Consider the following 14494-nt stretch of genomic DNA (forward strand, 5'->3'; position numbering starts at 1 on the left):
AAAGTTGACAGTTCGGTATGAGCGCGATTGACGGTGTGCGCGCTTGAGGTTCTTTCGAGGAAAAAATAAAAAGATTAAAAATATTCAAAACTTTAAATTAAATAGATTAAATAGAATGTTTATTCTAAAACCTTTAACAACAATTATAAACAAAATAAAGAAATCAATAAATAAAAGCAAATTTAGAAATTCTTAAATTCTAAAACAAGAAAAACTGAAATTAAAAAAATATGTAATTATGAAATAAGGAAATTAAAAAACTATGTAATTATGAAATAAGGAATTTAAAAAATTAGGAAATTAGGAAACAAGGGAATAAGGAAATTTGGAAATTATGATATTAGCAAATTAGTAAAATAAAGAAATAAGAAAATTATGAAATTATGAAGCAAGGAAATTAAGAAATTAGAAAATTAATATGTAAGGAAATTAGGATGTTAGGAAGTTAGGAAGTTAGGAAATTAGGAAATGAGGAAATTAGGAAGTTAGGAATAAGAATATAAGGAAGTGTGGAAGTTGAGAAGTTAGGAAATTGGGAAATTAGGATATCAGGAAACTATGAAATTAGGAAATTAAGAAGTTAGGGAGTTAGTAAATTAAGAAGTTAGGAAATTAGGAAATTAGGAAATTAGGAAACTAGGAAATCAGGAGTTTAGGAAGTTAGGAAGTTAAGAAATCAGGAATTTTGGAAGTATGGAAATTAGGAAATAAGGAAATTCGGAAACTAGGAAATTAGGATGTCAGGAAATTTTGAAGTTATAAAATATGGCTGGTACAAATGTTTAATTTTTTTTTCTGGAATTATTAAATTTTTAAATCCTTAAATTCTAAAGTTCTTAAATTCTTAAATTCTTAAATTCTTAAATTCTTAAATTCTTAAATTCTTAAATTCTTAAATTCTTAAATTCTTAAATTCTTAAATTCTTAAATTCTTAAATTCTTAAATTCTTAAATTCTTAAATTCTTAAATTCTTAAATTCTTAAATTCTTAAATTCTTAAATTCTTAAATTCTTAAATTCTTAAATTCTTAAATTCTTAAATTCTTAAATTCTTAAATTCTTAAATTCTTAAATTCTTAAATTCTTAAATTCTTAAATTCTTAAATTCTTAAATTCTTAAATTCTTAAATTCTTAAATTCTTAAATTCTTAAATTCTTAAATTCTTAAATTCTTAAATTCTTAAATTCTTAAATTCTTAAATTCTTAAATTCTTAAATTCTTAAATTCTTAAATTCTTAAATTCTTAAATTCTTAAATTCTTAAATTCTTAAATTCTTAAATTCTTAAATTCTTAAATTCTTAAATTCATAAATTCTTAAATTCTTAAATTCTTAAATTCTTAAATTCTTAAATTCTTAAATTCTTAAATTCTTAAATTCTTAAATTCTTAAATTCTTAAATTCTTAAATTCTTAAATTCTTAAATTCTTAAATTCTTAAATTCTTAAATTCTTAAATTCTTAAATTCTTAAATTCTTAAATTCTTAAATTCTTAAATTCTTAAATTCTTAAATTCTTAAATTCTTAAATTCTTAAATTCTTAAATTCTTAAATTCTTAAATTCTTAAATTCTTAAATTCTTAAATTCTTAAATTCTTAAATTCTTAAATTCTTAAATTCTTAAATTCTTAAATTCTTAAATTCTTAAATTCTTAAATTCTTAAATTCTTAAATTCTTAAATTCTTAAATTCTTAAATTCTTAAATTCTTAAATTCTTAAATTCTTAAATTCTTAAATTCTTAAATTCTTAAATTCTTAAATTCTTAAATTCTTAAATTCTTAAATTCTTAAATTCTTAAATTCTTAAATTCTTAAATTCTTAAATTCTTAAATTCTTAAATTCTTAAATTCTTAAATTCTTAAATTCTTAAATTCTTAAATTCTTAAATTCTTAAATTCTTAAATTCTTAAATTCTTAAATTCTTAAATTCTTAAATTCTTAAATTCTTAAATTCTTAAATTCTTAAATTCTTAAATTCTTAAATTCTTAAATTCTTAAATTCTTAAATTCTTAAATTCTTAAATTCTTAAATTCTTAAATTCTTAAATTCTTAAATTCTTAAATTCTTAAATTCTTAAATTCTTAAATTCTTAAATTCTTAAATTCTTAAATTCTTAAATTCTTAAATTCTTAAATTCTTAAATTCTTAAATTCTTAAATTCTTAAATTCTTAAATTCTTAAATTCTTAAATTCTTAAATTCTTAAATTCTTAAATTCTTAAATTCTTAAATTCTTAAATTCTTAAATTCTTAAATTCTTAAATTCTTAAATTCTTAAATTCTTAAATTCTTAAATTCTTAAATTCTTAAATTCTTAAATTCTTAAATTCTTAAATTCTTAAATTCTTAAATTCTTAAATTCTTAAATTCTTAAATTCTTAAATTCTTAAATTCTTAAATTCTTAAATTCTTAAATTCTTAAATTCTTAAATTCTTAAATTCTTAAATTCTTAAATTCTTAAATTCTTAAATTCTTAAATTCTTAAATTCTTAAATTCTTAAATTCTTAAATTCTTAAATTCTTAAATTCTTAAATTCTTAAATTCTTAAATTCTTAAATTCTTAAATTCTTAAATTCTTAAATTCTTAAATTCTTAAATTCTTAAATTCTTAAATTCTTAAATTCTTAAATTCTTAAATTCTTAAATTCTTAAATTCTTAAATTCTTAAATTCTTAAATTCTTAAATTCTTAAATTCTTAAATTCTTAAATTCTTAAATTCTTAAATTCTTAAATTCTTAAATTCTTAAATTCTTAAATTCTTAAATTCTTAAATTCTTAAATTCTTAAATTCTTAAATTCTTAAATTCTTAAATTCTTAATTCTTAAATTCTTAAATTCTTAAATTCTTAAATTCTTAAATTCTTAAATTCTTAAATTCTTAAATTCTTAAATTCTTAAATTCTTAAATTCTTAAATTCTTAAATTCTTAAATTCTTAAATTCTTAAATTCTTAAATTCTTAAATTCTTAAATTCTTAAATTCTTAAATTCTTAAATTCTTAAATTCTTAAATTCTTAAATTCTTAAATTCTTAAATTCTTAAATTCTTAAATTCTTAAATTCTTAAATTCTTAAATTCTTAAATTCTTAAATTCTTAAATTCTTAAATTCTTAAATTCTTAAATTCTTAAATTCTTAAATTCTTAAATTCTTAAATTCTTAAATTCTTAAATTCTTAAATTCTTAAATTCTTAAATTCTTAAATTCTTAAATTCTTAAATTCTTAAATTCTTAAATTCTTAAATTCTTAAATTCTTAAATTCTTAAATTCTTAAATTCTTAAATTCTTAAATTCTTAAATTCTTAAATTCTTAAATTCTTAAATTCTTAAATTCTTAAATTCTTAAATTCTTAAATTCTTAAATTCTTAAATTCTTAAATTCTTAAATTCTTAAATTCTTAAATTCTTAAATTCTTAAATTCTTAAATTCTTAAATTCTTAAATTCTTAAATTCTTAAATTCTTAAATTCTTAAATTCTTAAATTCTTAAATTCTTAAATTCTTAAATTCTTAAATTCTTAAATTCTTAAATTCTTAAATTCTTAAATTCTTAAATTCTTAAATTCTTAAATTCTTAAATTCTTAAATTCTTAAATTCTTAAATTCTTAAATTCTTAAATTCTTAAATTCTTAAATTCTTAAATTCTTAAATTCTTAAATTCTTAAATTCTTAAATTCTTAAATTCTTAAATTCTTAAATTCTTAAATTCTTAAATTCTTAAATTCTTAAATTCTTAAATTCTTAAATTCTTAAATTCTTAAATTCTTAAATTCTTAAATTCTTAAATTCTTAAATTCTTAAATTCTTAAATTCTTAAATTCTTAAATTCTTAAATTCTTAAATTCTTAAATTCTTAAATTCTTAAATTCTTAAATTCTTAAATTCTTAAATTCTTAAATTCTTAAATTCTTAAATTCTTAAATTCTTAAATTCTTAAATTCTTAAATTCTTAAATTCTTAAATTCTTAAATTCTTAAATTCTTAAATTCTTAAATTCTTAAATTCTTAAATTCTTAAATTCTTAAATTCTTAAATTCTTAAATTCTTAAATTCTTAAATTCTTAAATTCTTAAATTCTTAAATTCTTAAATTCTTAAATTCTTAAATTCTTAAATTCTTAAATTCTTAAATTCTTAAATTCTTAAATTCTTAAATTCTTAAATTCTTAAATTCTTAAATTCTTAAATTCTTAAATTCTTAAATTCTTAAATTCTTAAATTCTTAAATTCTTAAATTCTTAAATTCTTAAATTCTTAAATTCTTAAATTCTTAAATTCTTAAATTCTTAAATTCTTAAATTCTTAAATTCTTAAATTCTTAAATTCTTAAATTCTTAAATTCTTAAATTCTTAAATTCTTAAATTCTTAAATTCTTAAATTCTTAAATTCTTAAATTCTTAAATTCTTAAATTCTTAAATTCTTAAATTCTTAAATTCTTAAATTCTTAAATTCTTAAATTCTTAAATTCTTAAATTCTTAAATTCTTAAATTCTTAAATTCTTAAATTCTTAAATTCTTAAATTCTTAAATTCTTAAATTCTTAAATTCTTAAATTCTTAAATTCTTAAATTCTTAAATTCTTAAATTCTTAAATTCTTAAATTCTTAAATTCTTAAATTCTTAAATTCTTAAATTCTTAAATTCTTAAATTCTTAAATTCTTAAATTCTTAAATTCTTAAATTCTTAAATTCTTAAATTCTTAAATTCTTAAATTCTTAAATTCTTAAATTCTTAAATTCTTAAATTCTTAAATTCTTAAATTCTTAAATTCTTAAATTCTTAAATTCTTAAATTCTTAAATTCTTAAATTCTTAAATTCTTAAATTCTTAAATTCTTAAATTCTTAAATTCTTAAATTCTTAAATTCTTAAATTCTTAAATTCTTAAATTCTTAAATTCTTAAATTCTTAAATTCTTAAATTCTTAAATTCTTAAATTCTTAAATTCTTAAATTCTTAAATTCTTAAATTCTTAAATTCTTAAATTCTTAAATTCTTAAATTCTTAAATTCTTAAATTCTTAAATTCTTAAATTCTTAAATTCTTAAATTCTTAAATTCTTAAATTCTTAAATTCTTAAATTCTTAAATTCTTAAATTCTTAAATTCTTAAATTCTTAAATTCTTAAATTCTTAAATTCTTAAATTCTTAAATTCTTAAATTCTTAAATTCTTAAATTCTTAAATTCTTAAATTCTTAAATTCTTAAATTCTTAAATTCTTAAATTCTTAAATTCTTAAATTCTTAAATTCTTAAATTCTTAAATTCTTAAATTCTTAAATTCTTAAATTCTTAAATTCTTAAATTCTTAAATTCTTAAATTCTTAAATTCTTAAATTCTTAAATTCTTAAATTCTTAAATTCTTAAATTCTTAAATTCTTAAATTCTTAAATTCTTAAATTCTTAAATTCTTAAATTCTTAAATTCTTAAATTCTTAAATTCTTAAATTCTTAAATTCTTAAATTCTTAAATTCTTAAATTCTTAAATTCTTAAATTCTTAAATTCTTAAATTCTTAAATTCTTAAATTCTTAAATTCTTAAATTCTTAAATTCTTAAATTCTTAAATTCTTAAATTCTTAAATTCTTAAATTCTTAAATTCTTAAATTCTTAAATTCTTAAATTCTTAAATTCTTAAATTCTTAAATTCTTAAATTCTTAAATTCTTAAATTCTTAAATTCTTAAATTCTTAAATTCTTAAATTCTTAAATTCTTAAATTCTTAAATTCTTAAATTCTTAAATTCTTAAATTCTTAAATTCTTAAATTCTTAAATTCTTAAATTCTTAAATTCTTAAATTCTTAAATTCTTAAATTCTTAAATTCTTAAATTCTTAAATTCTTAAATTCTTAAATTCTTAAATTCTTAAATTCTTAAATTCTTAAATTCTTAAATTCTTAAATTCTTAAATTCTTAAATTCTTAAATTCTTAAATTCTTAAATTCTTAAATTCTTAAATTCTTAAATTCTTAAATTCTTAAATTCTTAAATTCTTAAATTCTTAAATTCTTAAATTCTTAAATTCTTAAATTCTTAAATTCTTAAATTCTTAAATTCTTAAATTCTTAAATTCTTAAATTCTTAAATTCTTAAATTCTTAAATTCTTAAATTCTTAAATTCTTAAATTCTTAAATTCTTAAATTCTTAAATTCTTAAATTCTTAAATTCTTAAATTCTTAAATTCTTAAATTCTTAAATTCTTAAATTCTTAAATTCTTAAATTCTTAAATTCTTAAATTCTTAAATTCTTAAATTCTTAAATTCTTAAATTCTTAAATTCTTAAATTCTTAAATTCTTAAATTCTTAAATTCTTAAATTCTTAAATTCTTAAATTCTTAAATTCTTAAATTCTTAAATTCTTAAATTCTTAAATTCTTAAATTCTTAAATTCTTAAATTCTTAAATTCTTAAATTCTTAAATTCTTAAATTCTTAAATTCTTAAATTCTTAAATTCTTAAATTCTTAAATTCTTAAATTCTTAAATTCTTAAATTCTTAAATTCTTAAATTCTTAAATTCTTAAATTCTTAAATTCTTAAATTCTTAAATTCTTAAATTCTTAAATTCTTAAATTCTTAAATTCTTAAATTCTTAAATTCTTAAATTCTTAAATTCTTAAATTCTTAAATTCTTAAATTCTTAAATTCTTAAATTCTTAAATTCTTAAATTCTTAAATTCTTAAATTCTTAAATTCTTAAATTCTTAAATTCTTAAATTCTTAAATTCTTAAATTCTTAAATTCTTAAATTCTTAAATTCTTAAATTCTTAAATTCTTAAATTCTTAAATTCTTAAATTCTTAAATTCTTAAATTCTTAAATTCTTAAATTCTTAAATTCTTAAATTCTTAAATTCTTAAATTCTTAAATTCTTAAATTCTTAAATTCTTAAATTCTTAAATTCTTAAATTCTTAAATTCTTAAATTCTTAAATTCTTAAATTCTTAAATTCTTAAATTCTTAAATTCTTAAATTCTTAAATTCTTAAATTCTTAAATTCTTAAATTCTTAAATTCTTAAATTCTTAAATTCTTAAATTCTTAAATTCTTAAATTCTTAAATTCTTAAATTCTTAAATTCTTAAATTCTTAAATTCTTAAATTCTTAAATTCTTAAATTCTTCAATGTCTAAATTCCTAAATTCCTAAATTCTTAAATTTTAAATTTTTTTAATTCTTAAATTTTAATTTTTTTTATTCCTAAATTTTTACATTTTTTGAATTTCTTAATTTTTTTAAATTTCTTTATTCTTAAATTTTCATTCTACATTTTTTAATTTTGGAAGAAATAGAGTTATTGATTGTTATAATTTCGAGGTTTTCGTAAATTTGTATTTACGAATTTCTATATTTCCGATTTTTAAAACTTTTGGAATTTCGACTTGTACATTCGTTTCGAATTTTAACATTTTTGATCTATGGAATTTATAAAAACGTTAAAAATTAAAATTATTATTCAATTCTGCATATTTTTAATTTTGATTTTCCAAATTTCAGATTTTTGTTGAAATTTTCTTTATTATTATTATATATTTAAAATGTTATTTTAAATTTCTGAAATGTTTGTTTTTTTCACATTTTTGAATTTGTTGTTTGGTTGGATTTCAAAATTTCAGATTATTATTGTATTTTCAGTAAGAACATATATATTTGTATGATTATTGTCAAGTTTAATTTCACTTACTTCATTTTGGTCCCGCGAGTGTGGATAAATCGGACAGTGCAGGGGACTCATAATCCAGAGGTAGCTGGTTGGTACTTGCAATAAATTGTTGGTGACACGATGGCCGACATCTATAAAGACAACTTCTTTTTTTACTCCATTTCGACCGAAACTAAATCTTTCCTTTTAGTTTCAATATTCTGCTTTTTGAGATTCGGCGGGAATTTTAAATATTATTATCTCCAATACAAAATTATTAAAACGTTTGTAATTATCAGTCGCATTCAAAAAGAAAAATTACAATTCTTTGATTTTTTCATCAAAACATATTATAGACAAGCACCGCGCGAAGAAACGTCAAAGGCAATCTTTCCGTTTCTGTTACTTTTCAGCTGCGTACCACTTAAGAAAAATCTTTTCGTGACCCTTTCCTTGACCGTTTCTTGGGCGTTTTTTTTGTATGGAGTTTTGCGTTCCTTCCCATCTGCGTATCAGCCTTAAACAGAAAAAACCGTAAACTAATGGTACGTCCGTTTGATGGCTAGTGCCACACTGAGTGCCGCACTCAGAGCTGTCAAAGTGTTTCTTTGAAGAAACTCGCGCTAGTTCCGCACGAGCTTCACCGCCATCTTGGAACTGAAACTCTAGTGCCGCACTCGATATTTTTTCAGTTTCATGCGAGTTCCACGCGCACTGACAAATGACGTTCGATTGAACCAAAACTGACACCGACGAGTGCGGCACTCAGTGCCGCACCGGCTCTTAAAACGAACGTACCATAAGCCATAAGGCTTTCTAGTCAGAAATTTACCAACACATTCAAAGTATGTTTACATTACAGCTGGACGTTTGTTTGCATCAGGTTTCCTATCTCTTTCTAGCAAAAGTTTTTTGTCAGGTGACTTCTTGCTGGATTTCTTTGACTGACCGCCCGATATGTCAGCCAACATACTTCGCAGGGCTGTGACAGCTCGAGCTCGATCATTAGGTCTATTCCCGTACTGCAGAATTCTGCAATTCTGCACAAAAACGGCAGCAGAGCGTTCCCGTACTTTTCTGCAACAAAAGTAACTTTTCTCTCAGGCAGAACTTCTGCAGTGAGAGAGGTAGAAGTTGCAGCAAAACCGTTCCCGTAGTTTTCTGCAAGCTCTCTCTTCTCTTTCTTGTTGAAAAGTGACTGCAAGTTGGTGTGATGGATGTTGAGTACACGCTTACATAAAATTTGCAAGTTGGGTGAAATCAAGCATTTTATTATTAGTTGTAATAATAAATGATTTTGGGGTAGTTTTTTTAATGTCTGGTTTTATTGAGAACGATTTTTTTTATGTTGACGATTTCAGGCTTAGTTCATTCATGTAAATGATAAAGCGATTTTTTAGTGTTATTATTTTTACCTGATAAAAAATTGATAACTTAAGCCATAGTATTACAGCACGGCTAGTACCTCAACAAAAAATTGTACTATAAAAACAAATTGTTTTAAAAACTTTTAAAAGACACATTTCTTTTGAGTTTAAGAATTTCAAATAAATATTTCTCTAGGAATAATTTTTGATCTTAAATTGATTATGAATATACTAAATATGTGTGTTAAAATAATAGGTAAATTTAATTGGCAAATAATAAATTGTACCTTTAACGGTGCAACCAATTTGTATTCTTATATGAACAAAAAAAATTGATGTAATTTTGTTGAAATTAAAATTTTGAAATTCTGAAATTCCTAAATTCTCAAATTATTAAATTCTTAAGTTCTTAAATTCTTAAATTCTTCGCCATCTTGAATTATAAAAAACACACATTTTTTGGAGTCATATTTTAGGTTAGAAACTTAAATTTAGATAATCTAGAGATTGGAAATGTGGACTGTTTCTATTTTATTTATGTTTGAGTCTTAAAATATTTGATTTACAGATTTTTTTAAATTTTACTTATTTTTGAAATTATAATTTCTTTAATTTTCTATCTTATTATTTTTAACTGTAGCTTTTGAATTTTTAGTGTTCTGAACTAATAAATATTCAAACTCTTGTTTTTTTTATTTCGATTTTTTTCAACCTTTTTTCTTATTTTAAATTTTTAAAATTAAGATTCTTTAGAAACTTTAAACATTTTGAAATATTTAGTTTATAATTATTTGATTTTTTAAGCTTTGAATTTGTGATTTATTATTTTTCTGATATAATAATTTGCATTTTTAAATTTCTCACATATCTGATTTATGTTTTTTGAAAGTTTCTCAATTTGAAAATATTCGTTTTTTTTCATATTTTTAATTATGGATTTCTTAATTTCCAGATTTCTTAATTCAAATGTTTCAAAAATTTTGAGTTTTTGACTAATTTTTAATTTTTGAAAATTGTCAATTTCGCTGCGTCACCGTTGTTCTTTCATGTGACATATCACGCACTGAAATTTTGTGAGTTTGAATCAACAAACTTGTTTGTTATCAACGAATATCTTGGATTATTGAACTGGAAAACAAATTTTGTGAGTTCTATAATCACTTATTATCAATCCTACAAATATTTTGTCAGTTCGACAAACACGATTGTTGATTTCGCTTCGATTTTTATTGACGTGTACTAAAAATTGAGAGTGTACGTATTTTTTCAACGTCACCGAATATCAAGATGGCCGAAAACAGAAAAAAGGAGGCGAATTTCTTCGTGCTGATTTGCCAGATTCGGCCAGTCCGTAAGTATTTATTAACTTTTGTATCGGATCTAAGTATAGTGTATTTATCTTTCCATACCAATCAGGGACCGTGGCGAATCAAAGTTGGAAAAAAACTAGGTCCAGTTCCGGAGAACGTTCCGGCTTTCCTGGTAGTTTCAGGTAAGAATGGATTCTTTGCTTTTTTATTTTCTTTTAGGAACAACCGAACAAATAAATTTATTGACAAGTGATATTTTAAATGTTATTTTCAGTATATTTTCAAAATGATCCCACAGTGACGACAGCCAAGGATTTTCCAGGGTTCCCCAGGGAGCTGCTAGAAAATAGGATTTAATACAAGGATAAAGGAGTGATTGACCGAGTCGAATTTCATGATGAATGTAAGTTTGAGTAGTATATCGTAATAAATAAAATACAAATAAACTTAGAAACAATATTGCGTTTTAATAAAAGAAAATAGAAGAAGAAAACAAAAAACCAGGAATGCAATTTGATAAAATGGATTATTCTTTTGATAAACATGTTTATTGAACCACCACTGATGATAGTTGTTAGGGCATAAATGTCACGTTAGGGCATTGACAAACATGTTTATTAGAACCACAAAATTTGTTAGGTTGAATTTGACAAACATGTTTACTGGCCCTGAGATGACAATCCTGTTTGTGGGATGCACCCAACATTTTGCTAGGTTTACAATCGGATTTTTCTGCGTGATCCAGTCATAATTTATTTATGTTATTATGAATAATCTTTAAAAAATTCTGCAATTAAAACATATCATATTTATTAAACGTACCTGCCACTCTCACTTGTAATTTTTTTTACCTAATGTAAAAAAATTGAGTTGTTTCTAATATTAATTTCTACCTAAGCATAATTAATTTCTAGTTACTTAATAAATAATATACCCTTGATTTTTTTTTTTAAAGTTGTACTGCACAAAAAAAAATATCCCCGTTATAGAGGTAAACTTCTTTCAATTAATTATTTTATGAACCATTTTTTTTTTAATATTTTGTAATAATTAAAAAAAAACTTTAATACCCAATTTGAGTAAATCCACTCAACTGTGTACAATATTGCAGAAAAAGTACTGGAACGCGCTACCCAGGCAAAAGTTTTGCGGTTTCTCTCCTTGCAGAACTTCTGCAAAAGAGAGAGATGAAGAGAGCGAGCTGAAAAGTACGGGAACGTGCTGAAAAAAAGTGACTTATGCTGGCTGCAGAATTCTGCAGAAGCTGCAGAAATTCTGCAATTCTGCAAGTACGGGAATAGACCTATCGAGGTTTTTAAGCGAAGATGGCGTTCGAATGGTGAACGCCCGAAATGTCAAAATCACGCAGTGGTACCAACATTACGGAACAAGTGTGTCATGGCATGACAGCCACATTTTTTTTCTAATGTTGGTGCTACTGCGCGATTTTGACATTTCGGGCGTTCACCATTCGAACGCCATCTTCGCTTAAAAACTTGGATTGTTTGCATCAGGACACTGTGACGATAAGTTCGTCATTTTTGGGTTAAATTATATTTTTTTCACTGGGCCTAGAAACCCTTATACAAAAAAAATCAACATTTCAAAAATTCAAAGATTCAGCAAAGCTGAAAAAAAACATTTTCGAGAAATGAAAGTTTTATAATTTTGAAAAAAAAAATTCGCAATTCGCAATTCGCAATTTTCAGTGTAAGAACGGGCCTTGACCGATCTTATGCGCCAGGTTCCCGACGAACACGCACTGCCCTTACACCTACATCTCACCCTTGCTCTGAGTCAGTACGAGCAGCACGCTAGAACACGCTTTGAGTGTTCGTGCCAGGCATGCACACCTTCTTTTCCGGTTACGCATTTTAACTCGGCCGGGGGTGGTACATTACGTAGGGTTTGATGTAAGTATAGGCGCCTAACCATTTATAGTGTGCCTATCAACGTTTATTGAAGCAAAAACTGTTTTATTTTTAGTTTGAATTCAAAAACTAATTGTTATTTACTGTGTATTGTTTTCTCCTGAAATCTTCCCTAATGTTGAGTCGTGTTTATCTGTTGCTATTTCTTCTGTCGCGGTGTTTTGTTACAATGTTTTGAACCTAAGCATGTTATTCAAAAGTTTACCAAAAGTACAATAGTAATATTTGTGTTAATCCTTTAATCATTCTATAAATTGAGCAAGGGCTTGAACCTCACTTGTTAGAAGAAAAGGGTGAAGGTTGAAAACAATAGACAGTAAAGGAGAATATACTTTGTAAAGAATCAATAGTAAGAGAATCATTAATGTATGTAAAAAAAGTAAAAAGTATAAGCTTGATGTAGTAGCTCTAGAAATAGGCAATAGTTAATAAATAAAGGTAACAAACAAGCTTAGATTATTGTTATGATGGACTAGATAAAAAATTAATCAAATAAATAAATAAAGAAGTAAATCAACGAAGAATAGGCAAATGATAAATAGACTTGGTATTACTAGTACATAAGGGGAAGGTTTATTTTAAAGAAAACACACAGTTTGTTAAAGCAGCATTATTTGGAAAAAAAAAGAGTGCAAGCATTGAGAGATACGAGAATCAAGAGTTAATAAATCAAAACTGTCGTGATCGGGGACTTTCTTTTATAATAAAAACACAGATATTTTGCAATTAACAAACAACACGTCTTATTCCACAGAAATTAACCACAAAACTGATTTGACAATCTTCATTCTCTCTTTCGCCAGCCGCGCGCATCTCGTTGTTTTCTCGCTTGTTGTTCTCTCTCGCAGCTCGCTAGCGCGCTCTCGCACTCCATCCGCAATCAGCTAACAAGGCAATATTCATGAAGGTGCGCACTTTTTGTTGCGCTCTTAACTATTATTTATGAATTATATCAATGTTATAATAAATACTCATTTAATAATTTATTACATATTCAATCCTGCAACCCATAATCCCTACAAAAACCAAAATGGTAAACAGGAGAATTAGTGAAGAAGTACGAATCAGTAGAGCAAAATAAAAACAGGAGATAGTAGCTGGAAATGGAAAGGAGAGAAACCCCGTTCTGCGACGTTCAGGTACATCCACAGCAGTTGACTCAACATACTGCGAATCAAAAAAATACCGTCTACAATCACAAATTACTTCCCTTTCCCACATTGTCGCGCCCCTTTCTTTTAGCCGTCTCGACTCTGACCCGCGGTGGTCAAAGGTTTACGAGTCGTTTCCACAGGCCACCAGCTAGGTCATCATGAAAACCAAGCCAACGTGGAGGTAAGAAAATAGGACACTCGCAAGGAACCATAGCTATACTGTTCTGATCAAGATAATTCGGATGATCTAACAGAACTACGGATGTAGTTAGTTGCGCTCCTTCCAGGATGTTCCTTACGTGGACGTCAACCGAAGAGCACGCAACAAGGTCAGTGCCATTGCATGCTCTTAGGTATCAATCCTTGGCCTGCTATAATTTGAAAAAAAAAAAAAAAATTAAAATTAAAATTGAGAAAATTTAGAATTATTATTAGTTTTATTAACCCAGTCACGAAATATTCTAGCAGAGCTGGTTCTGTCAGAATCCTACTAGAACGGTGAACCATTTCTGCTAGAATGCTGTAAGAATATCCAGCTCTGTTAGAACTCTCCTAGAATCCTGCTAGAACGTCGTGACTGGGAAAGATACTTTGCCATTGCAAAGGTTTAGTGTCGTATTAAAATTTAAAATAAAAAAAAAACAAGGAATTCTAAAATTCAATAATTTAATCATTACAAAATTAAATATTCAACAGATTTAAGCTAATAAAATATAAAAATGAAAAAAATATAAATTTAATTTTTTTTATTCAAAATTCCAGGGATTTGAAAAAAATATTTTGTTTGCGATTATCACTCCTTAATAATTTAATCTTAAAAATGTTTCTTTTTCTCAAAATTTTGGGTCTCTATCTTATTTATTTATTTTTATTTATTTTAAAATATGATTCAAAAAATGCTCCAAATTTAATCTGTTTTTCTGTAATCTAAAATTGGGACCAAAATGGCGGCACCTAAGAACTCAACAATTTAAGAAATTTAAAACGTAAGAATATTTAAATTTATGATCATTTTGTGATATTTTTCCCTCCAAAAGGTGGTTCTTTTTAAGTCGCGCAACAAGTTCCAACAATCTCACG

At 23.2% G+C, this 14494-nt stretch overlaps 1 long non-coding RNA gene across 1 annotated transcript; it reads left to right on the plus strand.

Annotated features, from left to right (window-relative positions):
• Nucleotides 1–10090: 10090 nt before the first annotated feature.
• On the plus strand, nucleotides 10091–10786 carry LOC128093615 (uncharacterized). The gene is made up of 2 exons (XR_008212628.1): nucleotides 10091–10511; nucleotides 10604–10786. It is a non-coding gene; the product is annotated as an uncharacterized LOC128093615 (long non-coding RNA).
• The last annotated feature ends 3708 nt before the right edge of the window (nucleotides 10787–14494 follow it).

Source organism: Culex pipiens, chromosome 3 (assembly GCF_016801865.2).
Source record: "Culex pipiens pallens isolate TS chromosome 3, TS_CPP_V2, whole genome shotgun sequence".
Lineage (NCBI taxonomy): Eukaryota > Metazoa > Arthropoda > Insecta > Diptera > Culicidae > Culex > Culex pipiens.